Below are 16,598 nucleotides of genomic sequence, written 5' to 3'. Positions count from 1 at the left end.
GTCTGAAAGGACCTCGGAGCCTCTCCAGTAAGCTGAAGACAGGCAGATCTTCCACTGTCTGCCCTTTCAGGTTCTGGAAACTGACCCGTGAACTCAGGTCTTTGGGCAGCAGCAGTATCTCGAACTGACACAGCTTCCCGGACCAAAGACCTAAGCCAAGCTCCACAGAGGGCGGCAGCCCCTCCATCGCACTGATCCACCCACAGAACTCTGCCCGGTTACCTAGGATCCACCAGCCACAACAAGCCTCGCGGTACACACCAAAATTCCACCTGGAATCCAACCGCTAACTGCCAGCCCCAATGGCTGCTGCATCTTGTCAGTGTTGGGGGAGGGGCTGCATCCGACGAGAGGTTCCTAAGGTAAATGTGATTCTACCCACTAGCGTCCCATGGGCCTTTGTTCTTCCCTCTTTCCTTTTGTTCAGATCTGTATGCACTGTAGCAACGGAGGGAAGTGTGTCCATTTTCACTTGAATGTTTCACACGTCTTTAAACTTTCTAACAGTTCACAGTACACAGAGACCCACTAAGGGAAACTATTGTTCCTGTAATATGGGCACACCCGCAATACATAGCCGTCGGTTGATTTCTGCTGAAACACCCGCATTCACGGGACAACTATCCATTTGTTTCAAGGGGGCTGAAATTCCTAGGACTGATACAATCCCCAATGTGCACTTTACTGCCTGTCTCTTTTGATCTTAGTACACTTTTGCGGAGCTACTTTTACTTGTTATAGGCTTGTGCCATTTCTTCTCGACGTAGTGTAGAAGATGGCATTCATTCATCCTGTTGGAAGACTTGCAAGGCTATATCACGGACTAGGAATCCATTGGATTCCAAATCGGCATTTGGGTTAGGTCATGATATGCTCATATGAATCAATATTTATGAATATAAATGCACGCCTCTGATTTCCGAATACAGGTGTGCTGAGTACATTCAAGCCGCGATACTGGGTCGATGCGTACTGAATGATCCTTGACATCACCTTGAGTAATTTCTTTTGTATATTCATGTTACCCTACCCTTTTTGTGTTGTTTGTTTGTTTGATTCTTTCTTGGTCTGCTTCTCGTTTGCTTTGCAAACACGTCAGGCCATGCATCTCTCCGTTTGCTTCCAACAGAGAGTCATATAAGCTGACTCCCTTAAGATAGTGCTTCCAATCCCCTATGATTTCCTGCTTCCCTCTCCCATCTTTAGGGTTTTGATGTCCTCCTTGCTTTCTTCTTGTTTCTTCTTTTCCACTCATGCTCTTCTTGCATTTCCAATAAGGGTTTTCTTCTTTCCATTTCATCTTGCTGCTTATCCCTTCAGGGGAGAATTCTCAACCTTTCTCTTAGGATAAGTTTCGAACTACTGAATTCTTTTAAGATTTGCAGGTCTCTGGCATTCTCTAGCTCTGCTGTTATTAGAAATGGTGGTCATGTGGCATAGGCTACCCTAGATGGCAGCATTTTGCCATTCAAGCTATGGTCTATGTCCTGGCACTCCTCCCTGTCCTGCAATATTGCTGCTGAGATAGCAGCTGAAACCCCTCTGGAGGTTCTCTTGTGACTATGTTGCTTTCCTCCAGGCGCATTTTAAATCACTGGGATGCTCATGAACTCTGTTGATTTGGATCATACAGCTGCTGCTAAGTCTATTGGGATTCCACCTCTTTTGGACGCTGTGTACTTCCTGAATTCGCCTAGATGATTCTATCTTGGCTTTCAGCAATTTTCAGTCTGATTTTTCTACACATAACTTTTCAAACATTGTTTGTTTCTTTATCTCTTGCTTTTCCATCTGGGACTCTTTCGAATTTTAGTCTTTCATGCCTTGTCTTCAACCAGGATTCAACAGCAATGTTTTCATTGGTTTGCACTTGTTTTGCTATGTGTGCTTCTGACCGAGGGGTTTGTGTTCCCCTGTCTTCAAAGTCATTCACGCGTCCCTCTGCAATATCTCGTCTGCTTAGGACGGAATGTTAGCCCTGATATTTTCTCATCCACTGAGTTTTCTGAGATTATTTGGCTCGTCTTTAGGCTTTCTCTTCCCATTTTCTGGTATTCTGCCTTTTGTGATTCTGAGACACTGTTGTTCTTCAGTGTTTCCCTCACCTCCATTTTCAATACTTGCTCTGGAGAGCGTTTTGCAGTCTAGTTGTCTGAAAGCTTATCTTTAGGGCCTTCAATCTCTTTGGAACTGAAAATGGTACTTCCTTTTCCTTTTACTGTATTTCTTCATCTCTACTGGTCAGGTAATTTCAGGTATCTAATGTAGACTTCTAGGGCTTGGTTAAGTGAAAACTTTAGACTCTTGGCTCTACACAATTGCATGGGATTTCTGTGAGGACAAATTTTCCTAGACTTTGATGCCATGTCCTGTTCCTGTGTGTGCTGTCTGGTCTATCTCCAATTGCTGGTGTTGCCTTTGTTGTGATGAACCCCCCATAATATTTCGATTTAGATAACCTCACTTTGATTACGCTTATCTCACAAATCTGAAAGAGCACAGGACACTTCCTCTGGTGGAAATGGAGCTTCTAAAGCTTCTCAGCTCTGCATTCTACTCTATGTTATTTTGGAGTGTTTCCAGAAGAGCAGAGTGTGAGTGCGCTTGTGCTTTGTAGTGCCACGGGAATGTCCCACTGAAACCAGTTCTTCCAAGAGCTTCTCTGTCTACAGAAACACCAGTGGAAGCATATCTATGGATGTCACACATCAGGGCCTGCTGGAATGATCCCGCAGCCCGAACTTGGTGTCCTCGCTGCCGAACAGTGCCGGTGCCATCCAAAATGTAGCATCCGCTTTTGAGAGATAAACTGAAGGAAATCCTTTCTCTTCTCACGCTGTGGACTTGGACCACACTTCTTTGTCCTCTCATCCTTGTGGCACGGGTGCACGAAGGCAACCACAGAGCTGTTGCACATCCTGTGCCTCAAACCAAACCATAATCACAGCCCAGGTTATGAATGTAGCAGATCCAAAGGCTTTTCATTCTGAATTCAAACCCAAGGCCCCCTGGATCCCTCAGACCCAATGCACAATATCTCTGATTCAGCCCCACACATGCTCTATTGGCAAAATGCCAAATTGGTCTCTGGTCCTGCAGATGCACTGGGTGTGGCCATGGGACATATCGATAAATTCAACTGCGCGCGCCAGGGTGGTTGCTTGCTCATTGGGGTCCCAGGTCGGTTTGCTCTCTTGATAGGACCCACCACATCCCACAACGCACTCCAGATCCTTGAGACTCAGCGTGTGCCATCATCCGTAGCCCTATCCCCACCTGAACGCTGCCTCTGCTACCTCAAATTTGGCAGCTCGGAGCTTGGTCTCAGAATCAACTGTGGGGATATTTTGCACTGGATTCTTTGAGTTCTGTCAGCCAAGCATCTGCTGTGCACTCTTCTAACACTCAGCGCATCACCTTCAATCCCATGTCTCCTGTCCGCTTGAGAGTGTGCGTCCAAGTTAAAGAGAGTTTCACCTTTACTGCTCCATCAACAGGGCTCAGACCATGCACTGGTATCCATTCACTGCTTTTCCTTCTCCTGCTTCCAGGTGTTCTGAGGCCTCATCCTGTCTTTGGAAGTAACAGACCTCCCTTCGGCAAGTGTCCTGTGCCAAGGGCTGGGTGAGTGAATGTTTCATTGCTGTGTTCATGGGAGCGAGTGAGCGCAGGTTGCACTGCTTCTCTGTCAACTGGGCATCGATGAATCAACACTTTCCAGATACATTTCACAGAAATGTGATTTTTTTATCTCTTTGTTTCTATACAGCCTTGGTGGGAGGGATTGTCCGAAGACTCCAGTTTTGACATTGTGTTGATATCTCATTTGCAGTCTTTAAAAATTTAATAGAATTTATATAAATTTTTTGGGAGTTATACGAAAATGAAGTTAGTTTCTGAAACATACTAAATCGACCTAGAAGCCAGACTTGTCAATTTCGGTAACATTTTGTCAGCTCTAAGGGAAACATAGACAGATAGAATGCAAACTAGCAGTCCGAACTCTTAAAGGGGTCATGTCAACTCTTTACTGTTGAAGCCCCGAAACCAAGAGGAACCATGAAATAACTAATGGAAACATGAAATAACCCCCAAGCTTGGATTCACTTGTGCATGTGGTGCCCTTTACTCCCGATGACACCTACTGGTCAATGTTGGCATTTCAAAGTGTAACATTCCTCTCAAGGAAAATACAAGAGAAAACGAACTAAATATATACATTTAGCTTTGAATCCAAAGAACCTAGAGGCATTATAGCTATGAGAACCCTGCTGCAGCTATGCTAGGCTACTGAGAACCAGGTGTTCTTCTATCAGTGATGAGAACGCTTAATCATCCGATCATGTTGGGTAAAGCACTTGAATGCAACCAAGTCTGCACCCCCATGATAGATTGCCCCGGGGGCTTGACTCAATTGAAAGACGGTCCACATAAGATGTGTCTTTCATGTCATTGGCAACTTTTACAGTTCCGTTCACTATCTGACTTCGAATATTTACCTAGACTGTCTTGAAAAACGGAGGCCTAATAGAGATTCAAGTTCAGTCAAAGATTCCCCTCACTTACCACACTCCCTTCACCCCAGAGAAGACATAAACCCAGCATTTGCTGAATCTAGCGGAAGGCCATCGTTTCTTTGTGGGAGCTAAGTATTCAATGCCTATCTATTTCATACGAGAGTATTTGACCTTTATGGGGTTCCCTGTTGTTCACAGAGAATGAAGCTAGAGGAACTCTGATTCTAGGAGAGGCTTGCTCTTCTCTTACTGGCTTCATTGCAGCTCAGGTACTGATCCCTCAAATGGATGCCTGAGTGGAGGGGAGGGAAGAGCAAGTGCTTGATAGCTAGGCCCAAACCTGGGAAAAGGCTTACCTGGGCTTGGTGCACTTTGATCTGAATGGCTTGGAATTGCCCCTTGGGTCGTGTGGATTATCTGACCTCTTTCAAGAACATGAGCGTTTTTATCATCTCAGCCATCTCTTCTCTTTGGACGTCAGGGATCTTGGACCCGTTCTTGGAGCAGAGAATTGAGGAACTTCCTCCAGTCCACGGTGGCCCTCCGTATGTTTCTGCTAGTATCAGCTAGGTTCAATATGTCTCATGAATGCCTTTCGAGCCTGCTATCCTCTACAGCTGTCTCCAGGCCAGTATTCTCTATTGTAGCAGAACATCTCTCATCAATGTGTTCGCATCTCTCCTCAATCCGTGCAGCCATGTTTTCGGCCAGCTTCTCTTCGTGTCTCCCATAAAGTCGACTTCAACAGGACTGGGCAAGACTGAAAGGACCTCGGAGCCTCTCCAGTAAGCTGAAGACAGGCAGATCTTCCACTGTCTGCCCTTTCAGGTTCTGGAAACTGACCCGTGAACTCAGGTCTTTGGGCAGCAGCAGTATCTCGAACTGACACAGCTTCCCGGACCAAAGACCTAAGCCAAGCTCCACAGAGGGCGGCAGCCCCTCCATCGCACTGATCCACCCACAGAACTCTGCCCGGTTACCTAGGATCCACCAGCCACAACAAGCCTCGCGGTACACACCAACATTCCACCTGGAATCCAACGGCTAACTGCCATCCCCAATGGCTGCTGCATCTTGTCAGTGTTGGGGGAGGGGCTGCATCCGACGAGAGGTTCCTAAGGTAAATGTGATTCTACCCACTAGCGTCCCATGGGCCTTTGTTCTTCCCTCTTTCCTTTTGTTCAGATCTGTATGCACTGTAGCAACGGAGGGAAGTGTGTCCATTTTCAGTTGAATGTTTCACACGTCTTTAAACTTTCTAACAGTTCACAGTACACAGAGACCCACTAAGGGAAACTATTGTTCCTGTAATATGGGCACACCCGCAATACATAGCCGTCGGTTGATTTCTGCTGAAACACCCGCATTCACGGGACATCTATCCATTTGTTTCAAGGGGGCTGAAATTCCTAGGACTGATACAATCCCCAATGTGCACGTTACTGCCTGTCTCTTTTGATCTTAGTACACTTTTGCGGAGCTACTTTTCCTTGTTATAGGCTTGTGCCATTTCTTCTCGACGTAGTGTAGAAGATGGCATTCATTCATCCTGTTGGAAGACTTGCAAGGCTATATCACGGACTAGGAATCCATTGGATTCCAAATCGGCATTTGGGTTAGGTCACGATATGCTCATATGAATCAATATTTACGAATATAAATGCACGCCTCTGATTTCCGAATACAGGTGTGCTGAGTACATTCAAGCCGCGATACTGGGTCGTTGCGTACTGAATGATCTTTGACATCACCTTGAGTAATTTCTTTTGAATATTCATGTTACCCTACCCTTTTTGTGTTGTTTGTTTGTTTGATTCTTTCTTGGTCTGCTTCTCGTTTGCTTTGCAAACACGTCAGGCCATGCATCTCTCCGTTTGCTTCCAACAGAGAGTCATATAAGCTGACTCCCTTAAGATAGTGCTTCCAATCCCCTATGATTTCCTGCTTCCCTCTCCCATCTTAAGGGTTTTGATGTCCTCCTTGCTTTCTTCTTGTTTCTTCTTTTCCACTCATGCTCTTCTTGCATTTCCAATAAGGGTTTTCTTCTTTCCATTTCATCTTGCTGCTTATCCCTTCAGGGGAGAATTCTCAACCTTTCTTTTAGGATAAGTTTCGAACTGCTGAATTCTTTTAAGATTTGCAGGTCTGTGGCATTCTCTAGCTCTGCTCTTATTAGAAATGGTGGTCATGTGGCATAGGCTACCCTAGATGGCAGCATTTTGCCATTCAAGCTATGGTCTATGTCCTGGCACTCCTCCCTGTCCTGCAATATTGCTGCTGAGATAGCAGCTGAAACCCCTCTGGAGGTTCTCTTGTGACTATGTTGCTTTCCTCCAGGCGCATTTTAAATCACTGGGATGCTCATGAACTTTGTTGATTTGGATCATACACCTGCTGCTAAGTCTATTGGGATTCCACCTCTTTTGGACGCTGTGTACTTCCTGAATTCGCCTAGATGATTCTATCTTGGCTTTCAGCAAGTTTCAGTCTGATTTTTGTACACATAACTTTTCAAACATTGTTTGTTTCTTTATCTCTTGCTTTTCCATCTGGGACTCTTTCGAATTTTAGTCTTTCATGCCTTGTCTTCAACCAGGATTCAACAGCAATGTTTTCATTTGTTTGCACTTGCTTTCCTATGTGTGCTTCTGACCGAGGGATTTCTGTTTCCCTGTCTTTAAAGTCTTTCACGCGTCCCTCTGCAATATCTCGTCTGCTTAGGACGGAATGTTAGCCCTGATATTTTCTCATCCACTGAGTTTTCTGAGATTATTTGGCTCGTCTTTAGGCTTTCTCTACCCCTTTTCTGGTATTCTGCCTTTTGTGATTCTGAGACACTGTTGTTCTTCAGTGTTTCCCTCACCTCCATTTTCAATACTTGCTCTGGAGAGCGTTTTGCAGTCTAGTTGTCTGAAAGCTTATCTTTAGGGCCTTCAATCTCTTTGGAACTGAAAATGGTACTTCCTTTTCCTTTTACTGTATTTCTTCATCTCTACTGGTCAGGTAATTTCAGGTATCTAATGTAGACTTCTAGGGCTTGGTTAAGTGAAAACTTTAGACTCTTGGCTCTACACAATTGCATGGGATTTCTGTGAGGACAAATTTTCCTAGACTTTGATGCCATGTCCTATTCCTGTGTGTGCTGTCTGGTCTATCTCCAATTGCTGGTGTTGCCTTTGTTGTGATGAACACCCCATACTATTTCGATTTAGATAACCTCACTTTGATTACGCTTATCTCACAAATCTGAAAGAGCACAGGACACTTCCTCTGGTGGAAATGGAGCTTCTAAAGGTTCTCAGCTCTGCATTCTACTCTATGTTATTTTGGAGTGTTTCCAGAAGGGCAGAGTGTGAGTGCGCTTGTGCTTTGTAGTGCCACGGGAATGTCCCACTGAAACCAGTTCTTCCAAGAGCTTCTCTGTCTACAGAAACATCAGTGGAAGCATATCTATGGATGTCACACATCAGGGCCTGCTGGAATGATCCCGCAGCCCGAACTTGGTGTCCTCGCTGCCGAACAGTGCCGGTGCCATCCAAAATGTAGCATCCGCTTTTGAGAGATAAACTGAAGGAAATCCTTCCTCTTCTCACACTGTGGTCTTGGACCACACTTCCTTGTCCTCTCATCCTTGTGGCACGGGTGCACGAAGGCAACCACAGAGCTGTTGCACATCCTGTGCCTCAAACCAAACCATAATCACAGCCCAGGTTATGAATGTAGCAGATCCAAAGGCTTTTCATTCTGAATTCAAACCCAAGGCCCCCTGGATCCCTCAGACCCGATGCACAATATCTCTGATTCAGCCCCACACATGCTCTATTGGCAAAATGCCAAATTGGTCTCAGGTCCTGCAGATGCACTGGGTGTGGCCATGGGACATATCGATAAATTCAACTGCGCGCGCCAGGGTGGTTACTTGCTCATTGGGGTCCCAGGTCGGTTTGCTCTCTTGATAGGACCCACCACATCCCACAACGCACTCCAGATCCTTGAGACTCAGCATGTGCCATCATCCGTAGCCCTATCCCCACCTGAACGCTGCCTCTGCTACCTCAAATTTGGCAGCTCGGAGCTTGGTCTCAGAATCAACTCTGGGGATATTTTGCACTGGATTCTTTGAGTTCTGTCAGCCAAGCATCTGCTGTGCCCTCTTCTAACACTCAGCGCATCACCTTCAATCCCATGTCTCCTGTCCGCTTGAGAGTGTGCGTCCAAGTTAAAGAGAGTTTCACCTTTACTGCTCCATCAACAGGGCTCAGACCATGCACTGGTATCCATTCCCTGCTTTTCCTTCTCCTGCTTCCAGGTGTTCTGAGGCCTCATCCTGTCTTTGGAAGTAACAGACCTCTCTTCGGCAAGTGTCCTGTGCCAAGGGCTGGGTGAGTGGATGTTTCCATTGCTGTGTTCATGGGAGCGAGTGAGCGCAGGTTGCACTGCTTCTCTGTCAACTGGGCATCGATGAATCAACACTTTCCAGATACATTTCACAGAAATGTGATTTTTTTTATCTCTTTGTTTCTATACAGCCGTGGTGGGAGGGATTGTCCGAAGACTCCAGTTTTGACATTGTGTTGATATCTCATTTGCAGTCTTTAAAAATTTAATAGAATTTATAGAAATGTTTTGGGAGTTATACGAAAATGAAGTTAGTTTCTGAAACATACTAAATCGACCTAGAAGCCAGACTTGTCAATTTCGGTAACATTTTGTCAGCTCAAAGGAAAACATAGACAGATAGAATGCAAAGTAGCAGTCCGAACTGTTAAAGGGGTCATGTCAACTCTTTACTGTTGAAGCCTCCGAAACCAACAGGAACCATGAAATAACTAATGGAAACATGAAATAACCCCCAAGCTTGGATTCACTTGTGCATGTGGTGCCCTTTACTCCCGATGACACCTACTGGTCAATGTTGGCATTTCAAGGTGTAACATCCCTCTCAAGGAAAATACAAGAGAAAACGAACTAAATATATACATTTAGCTTTGAATCCAAAGAACCTAGAGGCATTATAGCTATGAGAACCCTGCTGCAACTATGCTAGTCTACTGAGAACCAGGTGTTCTTCTATCAGTGATGAGAACGCTTAATCATCCGATCATGTTGGGTAAAGCACTTGAATGCAACCAAGTCTGCACCCCCATGATAGATTGCCCCCGGGGGCTTGACTCAATTGAAAGACGGTCCACATAAGCTGTGTCTTTCATGTCATTGGCGACTTTTACAGTTCCGTTCACTATCTGACTTCGAATATTTACCTAGACTGTCTTGAAAAACGGAGGCCTAATACAGATTCAAGTTCAGTCAAAGATTCCCCTCACTTACCACACTCCCTTCACCCCAGAGAAGACATAAACCCAGCATTTGCTGAATCTAGCGGAAGGCCATCGTTTCTTTGTGGGAGCTAATTATTCAATTCCTATCTATTTCATACGAGAGTATTTGACCTTTATGGGGTTCCCTGTTGTTCACAGAGGATGGAAGCTAGAGGAACTCTGATTCTAGGAGGGGCTTGCTCTTCTCTTACTGGCTTCATTGCAGCTCAGGTACTGATCCCTCAAAATGGATGCCTGAGTGGAGGGGAGGGAAGAGCAAGTGCTTGATAGCTAGGCCCAAACCTGGGAAAAGGCTTACCTGGGCTTGGTGCACTTTGATCTGAATGGCTTGGAATTGCCCCTTGGATCGTGTGGATTATCTGACCTCTTTCAAGAACATGAGCGTTTTTATCATCTCTGCCATCTCTTCTCTTTAGACGTCAGGGATCTTGGACCCGTTCTTGGAGCAGAGAATTGAGGAACTTCCTCCAGTCCACGGTGGCCCTCCGTATGTTTCTGCTAGTATCAGCGAGGTTCAATATGTCTCATGAATGCCTTTCGAGCCTGCTATCCTCTACCGCTGTCTCCAGGCCAGTATTCTCTATTGTAGCAGAACATCTCTCATCAATGTGTTCGCATCTCTCCTCAATCCGTGCAGCCATGTTTTCGGCCAGCTTCTCTTCGTGTCTCCCATAAAGTCGACTTCAACAGGACTGGGCAAGTCTGAAAGGACCTCGGAGCCTCTCCAGTAAGCTGAAGACAGGCAGATCTTCCACTGTCTGCCCTTTCAGGTTCTGGAAACTGACCCGTGAACTCAGGTCTTTGGGCAGCAGCAGTATCTCGAACTGACACAGCTTCCCGGACCAAAGACCTAAGCCAAGCTCCACAGAGGGCGGCAGCCCCTCCATCGCACTGATCCACCCACAGAACTCTGCCCGGTTACCTAGGATCCACCAGCCACAACAAGCCTCGCGGTACACACCAACATTCCATCTGGAATCCAACCGCTCACTGCCATCCCCAATGGCTGCTGCATCTTGTCAATGTTGGGGGAGGGGCTGCATCCGACGAGAGGTTCCTAAGGTAAATGTGATTCTACCCACTAGCGTCCCATGGGCCTTTGTTCTTCCCTCTTTCCTTTTGTTCAGATCTGTATGCACTGTAGCAACGGAGGGAAGTGTGTCCATTTTCACTTGAATGTTTCACACGTCTTTAAACTTTCTAACAGTTCACAGTACACAGAGACCCACTAAGGGAAACTATTGTTCCTGTAATATGGGCACACCCGCAATACATAGCCGTCGGTTGATTTCTGCTGAAACACCCGCATTCACGGGACATCTATCCATTTGTTTCAAGGGGGCTGAAATTCCTAGGACTGATACAATCCCCAATGTGCACGTTACTGCCTGTCTCTTTTGATCTTAGTACACTTTTGCGGAGCTACTTTTCCTTGTTATAGGCTTGTGCCATTTCTTCTCGACGTAGTGTAGAAGATGGCATTCATTCATCCTGTTGGAAGACTTGCAAGGCTATATCACGGACTAGGAATCCATTGGATTCCAAATCGGCATTTGGGTTAGGTCACGATATGCTCATATGAATCAATATTTACGAATATAAATGCACGCCTCTGATTTCCGAATACAGGTGTGCTGAGTACATTCAAGCCGCGATACTGGGTCGTTGCGTACTGAATGATCTTTGACATCACCTTGAGTAATTTCTTTTGAATATTCATGTTACCCTACCCTTTTTGTGTTGTTTGTTTGTTTGATTCTTTCTTGGTCTGCTTCTCGTTTGCTTTGCAAACACGTCAGGCCATGCATCTCTCCGTTTGCTTCCAACAGAGAGTCATATAAGCTGACTCCCTTAAGATAGTGCTTCCAATCCCCTATGATTTCCTGCTTCCCTCTCCCATCTTAAGGGTTTTGATGTCCTCCTTGCTTTCTTCTTGTTTCTTCTTTTCCACTCATGCTCTTCTTGCATTTCCAATAAGGGTTTTCTTCTTTCCATTTCATCTTGCTGCTTATCCCTTCAGGGGAGAATTCTCAACCTTTCTTTTAGGATAAGTTTCGAACTGCTGAATTCTTTTAAGATTTGCAGGTCTGTGGCATTCTCTAGCTCTGCTCTTATTAGAAATGGTGGTCATGTGGCATAGGCTACCCTAGATGGCAGCATTTTGCCATTCAAGCTATGGTCTATGTCCTGGCACTCCTCCCTGTCCTGCAATATTGCTGCTGAGATAGCAGCTGAAACCCCTCTGGAGGTTCTCTTGTGACTATGTTGCTTTCCTCCAGGCGCATTTTAAATCACTGGGATGCTCATGAACTTTGTTGATTTGGATCATACAGCTGCTGCTAAGTCTATTGGGATTCCACCTCTTTTGGACGCTGTGTACTTCCTGAATTCGCCTAGATGATTCTATCTTGGCTTTCAGCAAGTTTCAGTCTGATTTTTGTACACATAACATTTCAAACATTGTTTGTTTCTTTATCTCTTGCTTTTCCATCTGGGACTCTTTCGAATTTTAGTCTTTCATGCCTTGTCTTCAACCAGGATTCAACAGCAATGTTTTCATTTGTTTGCACTTGATTTCCTATGTGTGCTACTGACCGAGGGATTTCTGTTCCCCTGTCTTTAAAGTCTTTCACGCGTCCCTCTGCAATATCTCGTCTGCTTAGGACGGAATGTTAGCCCTGATATTTTCTCATCCACTGAGTTTTCTGAGATTATTTGGCTCGTCTTATGCTTTCTCTACCCCTTTTCTGGTATTCTGCCTTTTGTGATTCTGAGACACTGTTGTTCTTCAGTGTTTCCCTCACCTCCATTTTCAATACTTGCTCTGGAGAGCGTTTTGCAGTCTAGTTGTCTGAAAGCTTATCTTTAGGGCCTTCAATCTCTTTGGAATTGAAAATGGTACTTCCTTTTCCTTTTACTGTATTTCTTCATCTCTACTGGTCAGGTAATTTCAGGTATCTAATGTAGACTTCTAGGGCTTGGTTAAGTGAAAACTTTAGACTCTTGGCTCTACACAATTGCATGGGATTTCTGTGAGGACATATTTTCCTAGACTTTGATGCCATGTCCTGTTCCTGTGTGTGCTGTCTGGTCTATCTCCAATTGCTGGTGTTGCCTTTGTTGTGATGAACACCCCATACTATTTCGATTTAGATAACCTCACTTTGATTACGCTTATCTCACAAATCTGAAAGAGCACAGGACACTTCCTCTGGTGGAAATGGAGCTTCTAAAGGTTCTCAGCTCTGCATTCTACTCTATGTTATTTTGGAGTGTTTCCAGAAGAGCAGAGTGTGAGTGCGCTTGTGCTTTGTAGTGCCACGGGAATATACCACTGAAACCAGTTCTTCCAAGAGCTTCTCTGTCTACAGAAACACCAGTGGAAGCATATCTATGGATGTCACACATCAGGGCCTGCTGGAATGATCCCGCAGCCCGAACTTGGTGTCCTCGCTGCCGAACAGTGCCGGTGCCATCCAAAATGTAGCATCCGCTTTTGAGAGATAAACTGAAGGAAATCCTTCCTCTTCTCACGCTGTGGTCTTGGACCACACTTCCTTGTCCTCTCATCCTTGTAGCACGGGTGCACGAAGGCAACCACAGAGCTGTTGCACATCCTGTGCCTCAAACCAAACCATAATCACAGCCCAGGTTATGAATGTAGCAGATCCTAAGGCTTTTCATTCTGAATTCAAACCCAAGGCCCCCTGGATCCCTCAGACCCGATCCACAATATCTCTGATTCAGCCCCACACATGCTCTATTGGCAAAATGCCAAATTGGTCTCTGGTCCTGCAGATGCACTGGGTGTGGCCATGGGACATATCGATAATTTCAACTGCGCGCACCAGGGTGGTTGCTTGTTCATTGGGGTCCCAGGTCGGTTTGCTCTCTTGATAGGACCCACCACATCCCACAACGCACTCCAGATCCCTGAGACTCAGCGTGTGCCACCATCCGTAGCCCTATCCCTCCCTGAACGCTGCCTCTGCTACCTCAAATTTGGCAGCTCGGATCTTGGTCTCAGAATCAACTGTGGGGATATTTTGCACTGGATTCTTTGAGTTCTGTCAGCCAAGCATCTGCTGTGCACTCTTCTAACACTCAGCGCATCACCTTCAATCCCATGTCTCCTGTCCGCTTGAGAGTGTGCGTCCAAGTTAAAGAGAGTTTCACCTTTACTGCTCCATCAACAGGGCTCAGACCATGCACTGGTATCCATTCCCTGCTTTTCCTTCTCCTGCTTCCAGGTGTTCTGAGGCCTCATCCTGTCTTTGGAAGTAACAGACCTCTCTTCAGCAAGTGTCCTGTGCCAAGGGCTGGGTGAGTGGATGTTTCCATTGCTGTGTTCATGGGAGCGAGTGAGCGCAGGTTGCACTGCTTCTCTGTCAACTGGGCATCGATGAATCAACACTTTCCAGATACATTTCACAGAAATGTGATTTTTTTATCTCTTGGTTTCTATACAGCCGTGGTGGGAGGGATTGTCCGAAGACTCCAGTTTTGACATTGTGTTGATATCTCATTTGCAGTCTTTAAAAATTTAATAGAATTTATAGAAATGTTTTGGGAGTTATACGAAAATGAAGTTAGTTTCTGAAACATACTAAATCGACCTAGAAGCCAGACTTGTCAATTTCGGTAACATTTTGTCAGCTCTAAGGGAAACATAGACAGATAGAATGCAAACTAGCAGTCCGAACTGTTAAAGGGGTCCTGTCAGCTCTTTACTGTTGAAGCCTCCGAAACCAACAGGAACCATGAAATAACTAATGGAAACATGAAATAACCCCCAAGCTTGGATTCACTTGTGCATGTGGTGCCCTTTACTCCCGATGACACCTACTGGTCAATGTTGGCATTTCAAGGTGTAACATCCCTCTCAAGGAAAATACAAGAGAAAACGAACTAAATATATATATTTAGCTTTGAATCCAAAGAACCTAGAGGCATTATAGCTATGAGAATCCTGCTGCAGCTATGCTAGGCTACTGAGAACCAGGTGTTCTTCTATCAGTGATGAGAACGCTTAATCATCCGATCATGTTGGGTAAAGCACTTGAATGCAACCAAGTCTGCACCCCCATGATAGATTGCCCCCGGGGGATTGACTCAATTGAAAGACGGTCCACATAAGCTGTGTCTTTCATGTCATTGGCGACTTTTACAGTTCCGTTCACTATCTGACTTCGAATATTTACCTAGACTGTTTTGAAAAACGGAGGCCTAATACAGATTCAAGTTCAGTCAAAGATTCCCCTCACTTACCACACTCCCTTCACCCCAGAGAAGACATAAACCCAGCATTTGCTGAATCTAGCGGAAGGCCATCGTTTCTGTGTGGGAGCTAAGTATTCAATTCCTATCTATTTCATACGAGAGTATTTGACCTTTATGGGGTTCCCTGTTGTTCACAGAGGATGAAGCTAGAGGAACTCTGATTCTAGGAGAGGCTTGCTCTTCTCTTACTGGCTTCATTGCAGCTCAGGTACTGATCCCTCAAAATGGATGCCTGAGTGGAGGGGAGGGAAGAGCAAGTGCTTGATAGCTAGGCCCAAACCTGGGAAAAGGCTTACCTGGGCTTGGTGCACTTTGATCTGAATGGCTTGGAATTGCCCCTTGGGTCGTGTGGATTATCTGACCTCTTTCAAGAACATGAGCGTTTTTATCATCTCTGCCATCTCTTCTCTTTAGACGTCAGGGATCTTGGACCCGTTCTTGGAGCAGAGAATTGAGGAACTTCCTCCAGTCCACGGTGGCCCTCCGTAGGTTTCTGCTAGTATGAGCGAGGTTCAATATGTCTCATGAATGCCTTTCGAGCCTGCTATCCTCTACAGCTGTCTCCAGGCCAGTATTCTCTATTGTAGCAGAACATCTCTCATCAATGTGTTCGCATCTCTCCTCAATCCGTGCAGCCATGTTTTCGGCCAGCTTCTCTTCGTGTCTCCCATAAAGTCGACTTCAACAGGACTGGGCAAGTCTGAAAGGACCTCGGAGCCTCTCCAGTAAGCTGAAGACAGGCAGATCTTCCACTGTCTGCCCTTTCAGGTTCTGGAAACTGACCCGTGAACTCAGGTCTTTGGGCAGCAGCAGTATCTCGAACTGACACAGCTTCCCGGACCAAAGACCTAAGCCAAGCTCCACAGAGGGCGGCAGCCCCTCCATCGCACTGATCCACCCACAGAACTCTGCCCGGTTACCTAGGATCCACCAGCCACAACAAGCCTCGCGGTACACACCAAAATTCCACCTGGAATCCAACCGCTAACTGCCAGCCCCAATGGCTGCTGCATCTTGTCAGTGTTGGGGGAGGGGCTGCATCCGACGAGAGGTTCCTAAGGTAAATGTGATTCTACCCACTAGCGTCCCATGGGCCTTTGTTCTTCCCTCTTTCCTTTTGTTCAGATCTGTATGCACTGTAGCAACGGAGGGAAGTGTGTCCATTTTCACTTGAATGTTTCACACGTCTTTAAACTTTCTAACAGTTCACAGTACACAGAGACCCACTAAGGGAAACTATTGTTCCTGTAATATGGGCACACCCGCAATACATAGCCGTCGGTTGATTTCTGCTGAAACACCCGCATTCACGGGACAACTATCCATTTGTTTCAAGGGGGCTGAAATTCCTAGGACTGATACAATCCCCAATGTGCACTTTACTGCCTGTCTCTTTTGATCTTAGTACACTTTTGCGGAGCTACTTTTACTTGTTATAGGCTTGTGCCATTTCTTCTCGACG

The 16,598-nt window shown here is 45.8% G+C and overlaps 1 long non-coding RNA gene across 1 annotated transcript; it reads left to right on the top strand.

Annotated features, from left to right (window-relative positions):
- Positions 1 to 225: 225 nt before the first annotated feature.
- LOC140693399 (uncharacterized) lies at positions 226 to 15,696 on the top strand. Its single transcript, XR_012069135.1, has 3 exons — positions 226 to 362; positions 8,827 to 8,899; positions 15,551 to 15,696. It is a non-coding gene; the product is annotated as an uncharacterized lncRNA (long non-coding RNA).
- Positions 15,697 to 16,598: the final 902 nt, after the last annotated feature.

This window comes from Vicugna pacos, unplaced genomic scaffold (genome assembly GCF_048564905.1).
Source record: "Vicugna pacos unplaced genomic scaffold, VicPac4 scaffold_19, whole genome shotgun sequence".
Classification (NCBI taxonomy): Eukaryota; Metazoa; Chordata; class Mammalia; order Artiodactyla; family Camelidae; genus Vicugna; species Vicugna pacos.
The sequence above is the reverse complement of the archived record's forward strand: the minus strand, read 5'-3'. Positions and strand labels throughout refer to the sequence as shown.